Here is an 8,596-nt window from a genome sequence, read left to right as displayed (position 1 = left end):
GGGGTGGGTGGGTGCGTGTGTGTGTGTGTGACGCAGGGTCCTCGGTGGCGGATGTAATTTAAGTGTGTGTGGCTTCATCATAGTGTATGACAGAGGCCACCAATGAGGGGGTGCGAGAGAGAAAAAGGCCCGTAGGGAGGGAAGAGAAGGCGTGTGCGCGTGAGAGGAGCCGACATCAAGAGAGCGTGTTTGTTCGAGAGACACCGAGGAATACTACTATATATTGATGGTGCATGTAGGAGGGAATTAAACGATGGGATGGTCTTATTGGTTTCTGTGATATAGGGGAAGAGTGAGAGAGGGGGGGTAGCTAGAAGGAGATTGTTAAGTGTGAGTGTGTGTTTTACCCATCCAGGCGGAAGTTATGTGCACACAAGAAGAGAACGATTCGATGTGGCGTTAGGGCTGAGGGTAATTAACTATGTATGGAGACATAGGAGACCTTGAACGTGCATGTGCGAGAGGTATACATGTATACGTTGGATGTGTGTGTGTGCGGGCGATCGAGATAAAAGAAAGAAGACATAAGTCATAAGATCAACGATATGGGAGAGATTGGTATGACAATATGCATGCATGTGAGAGTGCAGGGAAGAAGGCTCGATAATTGAGCATGTGTTTTTGTCTTTAAGAGATAGTGGCGTGGGCTGGAGCATGCATCTATGGCAAGCAGAGGGAGCGAGACACAACGATTGTGCAAAAGAGATCAACCTATAAATGCATGTATGGAGAGACATATATAGTGTGGGTGATAGGAAGCAAGAGTGCGTGCGGTAAATAAATGTTGACGGAGAAACTACAAATAGATACAAAGATAGAGATGCTAGGTAGAGGGACATCGGCTAGTTTGAGTGTTGGAGATGAACGCCTGGTGGTTCAGAGGGTGAAGTTATGTGTGTGAGAGAAGATAAAAAGAGGGCACTTGACTTCATGTAGAGAGAAACATATATAGTGTGCATGATAGGAAGCAAGAGTGAGGGCGAGAAACAAGGTTGGTGGAGAAACAGATAAATAGAAAGATAAAGATGTTAGCTAGTGTGTGTTAGAGATAGGAGTCGAGTGGATCAGAAGGCTGAGTTATGTGTGTGGGTGTGAGAGAGATAGAGAGAGTGTGCATGTGAGTCACATACAAACAAATATCAGAGAGAAATGAGATCCGGAGAGTTTTGTGTCTGCGAGAGAGAAAGATATTTCACAACGAGAGTGATAGCTAGAGAGACATACGAGGGAACGCAAGATATCTCTAGGGAGAGTGTGTGTGTGTGTGAGCGACATACAAGAGAATGGTGGAGAGATGAGACCCTGGGAGAAAGAGTTTGTGTTTGTGTGTGAGAAAGAGATATTTAAGAGGAAGAGTCATAGCTTCTCATATCTAAGGAGCGAAAGACATCTCTGTGTGAGAGTGGGTGTGCGAGTGGCACACAGGGGAATAGTAGAGAGAAATGAGACCCCGGGAGACGAAGTTTGTGTTTGTGTGAGAGAAAGAGATTTCACATGGAGAATCATAGTTAGAGACACATAGCAGGGAGCGAGATATACTTAGAGAGAGATAGAGTGATGAAGGTCGAGGGAGAGAGTACCGTCAGTGTGTTGCGAAGATACAAGATCATTGTCGACATACAGGTAGCACGAGAGATACCCGAGAGACGATGAACGCGTATAGGTCTAGAGAGATACTCCTATATAAGCATGAATGATAGCTACATGAGATGGATATCTGGATTAAAGGGGATTCAAATATTTAAACTGGAGATCACGACATCGATAATATCATAACGCAAATTGGTGTATCAAACATGCATATTCATTTGAATTTGGGGACACGTGTAATGTTATATAGTTTATCAATATTAGCGATCCATAGATTCTTTAATTAGAGACAATGCATGATTTATATGCAATTAATGTCTAAACGGGATTACACTATATGTTGCGTGTGTGAAACACATTATACATGTTTGAGAAGTAAAAAAAACGCATGAAACACACATTAATTGGAGACAGTTAGCAAGGAATGCATACACTGGATTTCAACATAAAGTGGTTTCAAATATTTGGAAATCCAAATTAAGATGGATACAGCCTTATGAATCTGAGATCATGCCATTTGTAAACCATATTTATGTATAAAGGGTGTTGTGCTTTTGAAAGTATATAAAAAAATGATGTATATAATTTTGTTCCAATTGCAAATGGATCCTGCCCGAACAAAAATAGAATACAATCTGGATTCAAATTGAGTTGGCATGGTAAACATGCACTCTTGCTCTGCAAAAGTTTGAACGAAGCGGGGAAAGTCCCAGTAACCGCCCGAAACCAAAATCTGCGAGATGGAAATTACTGCCTATCTCTGACACGCAAAGCCTATCGGCTCGATTTCTATAGGTTTCAATAGGGGTAGGTTTGTAATTTCACTCAAACGTGACATAACTGCCTCTCACCCAGATTCATACACGGTGGGCACCAAAACACAGTGTCTACTCGACCGAAATCAACTCCCTCCCCGATTCATACACGGTGGGTGCCAAAAAGAAACTCTCGTCGGCAAATATTCGGTGTATGCGAGATTACCGTCCTATCCCCAACCGACTAATATTGTTGTGATGTAGGAAATTTTAAATGGGGCTAAGTTTGTAAATTTCCTCACATTTGGGACAAGCGCGCCCTGAAGACATGGTTCCCCCTTCCTCTCTCCCTCCATTTCCCCATTCGTACTCCGTGGGCGCCAAAACAGCCTCTCCACCCCAGCCTCCTCCGTCCGCCACCGCATCCACCGCCGTCCTCCTTTACCATGCCAGAGCTGATACCCCGACGTCGTCGTCCATTACAAGAGATCGACCTCTCTCATCCGTGGCTTCGGACCGGGATCCTTGCATCTCGTCCCCTCACTTCATCCCCGCCGTCATCCACCTTGCCGGCGCCGCTCCTACGACCGTCTCGTCCATCGTGCCCCGCCGCCACCTCTACCCTCCTAGATCTGCTTCCACGCCGCCGACAGCCATCGCTATCGTGGCACCGTCAAATTCTCAGCAGATGCATACACGGCGCCGCACCAGAGGCGGTACTCTTTCGTATCCGCTCAACTTATTTATCGCAGCAAGAAAATAGATCGACACTCCTTTACTCTGATTTCTTGTCCATCACTTACTTGCTAGTTGAAATCAAACATTGGTTTCGAAGTTGCCTTTGTCCGGTTTGCACCTTCAGATCTGCCATGGCACGCTCAACACTATACTCGCAATGCTTATGGTTTTCCCCTTTTATATTCCACACTAGTTAAATGACAGTAGACTAAATGTCAAAATTGGGTCAGCCGATTTTTCAGAGCTCGCCGAAGTTCGCCGGTGCGAAGGAAGGGGCTCGTGTGGGGATGGTGGTTGTGGGGGCGGTGGTGGGGCCTCGACGAACGAAGAAAACTCGACGCGGGTGGGGGCGGGGATAGGGGGTGGGGGTGGCGGAGGAACATAGGCGATGGGGGCAGTTCAGGGGAGGGCGATGGGTCGGGGCCGGTGGTTCGGCCAGCGGCCCGTGCGGTGTTCTGTATGGGAAGAATCTGAGACGAGGAAGAAGAAGGGTTAGGAGACGTAGGATCTTCATCCAACCGCCTGAAATGGCCGACTAACCCAAATGACCAAAGTCACGCGACTTGCATGCAGACATGTAGAATATGCTTGCTCTTCTGTTCTTTAACATGTTCCTCTTCTGTTCTTCTTTAGTAAGCACAGTGTGTTCCTTGTCAGGAAGGGGAGCAGGGACATCTGCAGTCGACACCTCTATTGGGCCGGTTCTGCTAAATGATTTCGCACTTCGAGTTGGTTTGCCATAATACCCCGGAAATGGTGGGAGCCGCGCGGTCTTTGATAGACTAAACTAATAGTAACAGTTGTGCACCTTCAAATGAATAGAGCTGGCATGTAGGTGATCGTTAGGCTGCATATTAGTAGCGGCAAAACCCTATGTTTTCCAGCCAGTTCCGCTTTCCTGATTTATCTATGGTGGTTATGGTGTACCCCTATTATCTACACTACGATCTGCCTACTAGCTTTGTGCTCTCGTTATCATGGTTTGGCAATAAACTTTCTATACGGTATATTAGGAACCTATTGTCTGCCAACTATCCTTACATCTGGGGGCCCCAATAGGGAGCTTATTTTTTGTGTAGTTGTGCCAGATTATATTAATCTACTCACCATATTACAACACACATGGGATCTCTCATCAGAATCCAGTGATAGCACACAAGGGTTTACAGGGAGCCTCTATTATATTACAATATCCTCTACATTACAAAGATAATATCACTACTATTTGTGTTTTCATGCTTTACAGATATTGTACGTAATCACAATGAATATAAGAATGCGCACATCAGAAGAATATTGCGGAACAGTTCATTGGGTAACAAACTTGGCATCAAGGGATTGAGGTCCATTGTGGATGCAATGAAACCCACATGCTCCCGACCTATAGATTCGTATTCAGAATATGATCCTAATGAATATTCTGAGCTCAAGGAATCAAAGGCAGATGGCCTATCCTGTTCACCCAATAAGGTGCCTGTTCTAATTTGGCAAGGTTTTATTGGTAGCACATATCTTGCATAAGGTGTCTTGCATTTATTTTGCTTCGCCGCACCACCATTTGCTTAGTTTACTCATGATATATGTGAAGATGCCATGCCCATCCATTATCAACACCTATTCCATTTGTCGTCATACCATGTTTTTCCATTCAAATGTTGTTCTTGTGTTTCAGACATCCAAAATGAAGAGGGTGATTGTAGAACCTGAAGGAGTACAAGCAAAATCCTTGAAAAAGGTGGTGCTACTGGAGAAATCACATAGCACCCGACGTATATTGGCGATAGAACCAGTGCCGCAAAACCTAGGATATCATAACTATGCTGGTCGCTGCTTTGCTCTTGTGAGTACGGATTGTCCTATCGATGTCCTTACATTCATACCTGGTGGATTATGTGGCATCATTGTGCATTATAGCTTGCTTATCCACTATTCTCTCCAAATTATCAGATCTATATTAATGCTTAAATTAATGTAGAATAAACTCAATGCCTATGAAGAAAATTAGTTCTGCATTGTTCTTGTAAGTATCTGTTGTCCTTCATCACTATACTTATATTTGTCAGCTAGTTCTTCATGTACACTTTGCAGCTTATTTTCCCTTGTCCTCCATTTTTCTACACATCAGATCTACATTTACTCTTGCCAAAATATTGAATAAAACCAATGTTACTGAAGAAGTTTAGCTCCGCATTGCTCTTGTCAGTGCCTTCTGCCTGTATGCTGTATTTATATTTGTACTCTGCATCTTAAGTTAAATAATTGCCATTTGTTCCTATATTTTCACATCTATATTTACTCTTAAGAAAATGTAGAATGAAGGCAATAGTCTTCAAGAAGAGTGTGCGGTAAACTTCTTGAATTCCCCCCCCCATCAATATGGACAAGGCCTTTATAGAGCCTGTCTTCACTACTAATGTAAGTTTGTCCTCCTCGAGCCTTCAAACTATGTTGTTTATATTTGGATAGCTATGAGTGCAAATGCTGTTTATTTTTGTCGTCTGCATCAAATTGCTTGTTCAAATTTTATAAAGTAGAAGTACATAAACATAAGTTTGTCCTTCTCAATTTCAGTCTTTAGTTGTACAATCTAGTTCCTTATTTGTACCATGTAAATTAAACTAAACATAGCAAGTTATATTCTTTAGCACTATGTGTATGCTTGTGTTCTTGATCTGTAATCCAGTGGTGTGGTGAGACTACCAACAACAGCACAATGTCATATCCTGCTATGTCTCAACTATGAATAATGCCATATTATATTAATGTTATTTAAATCGTGTCTCTTTATTTACCAATCTGAAATGGTATAAATTGACAGTGCACTCACCATTCATGCTTATACGTTGTTTAGAACTACATCTATGCTTGTGTTCTTGATCTGTAATCCAGTGGTTTGGTGAAGCTAGCTGCTCCTGCACAATGCCATTTCCTGTCGTCTTAAATATGAACAATGCCTATTACGTTAATGCTATTTTAAACTGTGTCTCTTTATTTCTGACAAAGAAATGAGATGAATTGACAGCGCTGATGCTTATACGTGCAAAACATGTTATCTACCTACTTGTTTCTCTTTCAGGGTGACAAAACTGCTGCTAGGAAGAACTGCCACAATGATAGTGAGACGAACCCATTGTTTGTCCCTCTAACACATATTCCAGAGGAGAAGGCAACACATATTGAGGGTAGGGATACAACCACGAAGTCACATCTTGATGTAGTGTCAAACTTACTCAGTGACACAAGCTCGACGAAGTCGCCGTCTGATTCTATTCGACTTCTTCAGTCTGAAATTCAAGCAGAAATACATGCTTCCGCTCAAATACGGCTAGAACTCCAATCTCTATGCAAGATTAACCATAAGTACATGAAGTTTATTGATGCTATGCAGCTTAAGTTGGTGGATATGAGTGCCAAAGAAGCACAGTCTCATCAGGTTGCTAAGCTGCTTGCGCTGCAGCTCCTGGGCCGGGCTAACCTTTCTTGAACTGTGTTGAAGTGTTGTCGGTTCTGTCTATTATTTTGTCCGCCTGTTAACTTCCACTGGTGGTGACATGCCCAGTTTATGTAATCTGCTGTCTGGTTGCCCTTTATTATCACTGGCAGCGAACTTTGATGACGAGGGGATGTAATATGCTGTAATTTCTTTGTTGTATAGTCTAGGTTTATTCTTGGTCGGTATGCTGTAATTTAGGCCGGAAGGTTCAGTGGATCTCAATGTTGTCGGTCGTCAGGCCAGCCCATTACTCATATGGGCCAAAACCTGGGCCTATAATCATCTTGGGCCATTAGCAGGTCTAAACCTATAGTTGTTTCCCGCCTTCAACAGGCCGTGTAATGTTCTGTCCAGTTGGGCCAGAGAATACCATGGGCTTTTAACAGGCTAAAACCTAGGTTGGGCTAGCGTTGGGCCGAAAAATTCACGGGCCAATACAGGCCGAAACTGCCTAAGGCCCATATTAGGCCCAAATAGGACGAGCAGTTAACGGGCCAAAATATATCTCGGGCCTATTTGGCCCAACAAAATTATGGGCTTTAAGTAGGCCGGTATCTACGTGGGCCATAGGCCTAAAAGTGTCATGGGCCATCATCAGATGGGCTGTTAGCAGACCGGATTCAACGTGGGCTGTAATTAGGCCCAACCGTTACACGGGCCATTAACAGGTCGATTGGACAGTTGGGCTAAAATTTATCCATGAAGTCTACGGGCCGTTAAAAGGCCTAAAGTTACTTGGGACAAGAAATAGCCCAGTTTCTGCATGGGCCGTTAAATGGCCTTAAGTTAAACCGGGCCGACAACGTCCCAGATGCACCATGGGCCGCTAACAGGCCGAAACTATTATCGGGCCGAACTGGTAACCGGGCATTTAACAGGCTGGAATACAAACCTGTCTTAGTATGGGCCCAAAAGAACATTGGCGTGTTAACAAGCCTGATCCGATATGGGCCGTAATTTGGCCCAAAACACGGCAGGCTGTGAACGGGCCTGATCTGGTATGGTCCTCAATTTGACCCAAAACATGGCAGGCTGTTAACAGGCCAGCCCACTAGTGTCTGAAAAAACATGGTGGGCCTTTAGCTGGGCCGGACTTTTCACCGGAACGGGCGTTTGTTGGGCCGTGCGACGTGTTGACATATCATAGGTGCCTCCTGTCCAATAAGTGGATGACATCTGTCCGAACGTTGAGCCGACACATGTTTCCTCCGGCCAATGAGAATTTTACACGTGGAAAATTCCCATTGGTCCGGGCTGTTAACGGGTTATCGGATCCAAAACCGGACCCGATAGCTTAATGGCGACCCGTTACGGTCGATGCCACATGTCGGTCACCCTTGACGAAAGCACTTCTATGATGCGCGATTTATTGTCATGGAAGTGGACACATCCGTGATGATAATTTTGGTAATGTCACGGAACACTTCTACGACAGCACAGGTATGACTATCTTGATTCTGTCATAAAATTGTCATGGATGTACATGCATGACAGAAAACGTGACCTACTGTGACAAACACGTATCATCACGGAAGTGTATTTTTTTGTAGTGAATATAATAGCATGGAACAATAAAAAATTATAGATACGTTGGAGACGTATAACCGTGCTCGCCTACACCACCTCGACCCCTCACCGGAGCCCCAACACCACTAGAACACCGCCACCTCCGACCACCCGACGCCGCCTCCGACCTGAGCTCGCCGCCGTCCGTCTCCGACCACCTCCGTCGACTCCAAGACCACCTTCCTGATCGCTGAGATCTCCTGCATCTCCTTGGCCACTCCACCAACATCGAATACCACCGGAGCGCTGCCACCGTCGTCGCTAGACGCGCTCACCATTGACCACCACCGCGGTGAGGCCCCGTCCCTCCGATCTAGATCCAACGGCCTAGGATAGACTTAGATCTTTATTATTATTATTATTATTTTGCCCAAAACGTTTTCCGTTACGGTTAGGTTGACCGCCTGTAGTGCTCGCTCAACCATCGCTCTGGCCCAACTGGAAACTGCCATGT

The sequence above is a fragment of the Triticum aestivum genome, chromosome 3D, assembly GCF_018294505.1.
Source record: "Triticum aestivum cultivar Chinese Spring chromosome 3D, IWGSC CS RefSeq v2.1, whole genome shotgun sequence".
In the NCBI taxonomy this organism is placed as follows: Eukaryota; Viridiplantae; Streptophyta; class Magnoliopsida; order Poales; family Poaceae; genus Triticum; species Triticum aestivum.
Note: the sequence above shows the minus strand (reverse complement) of the source record.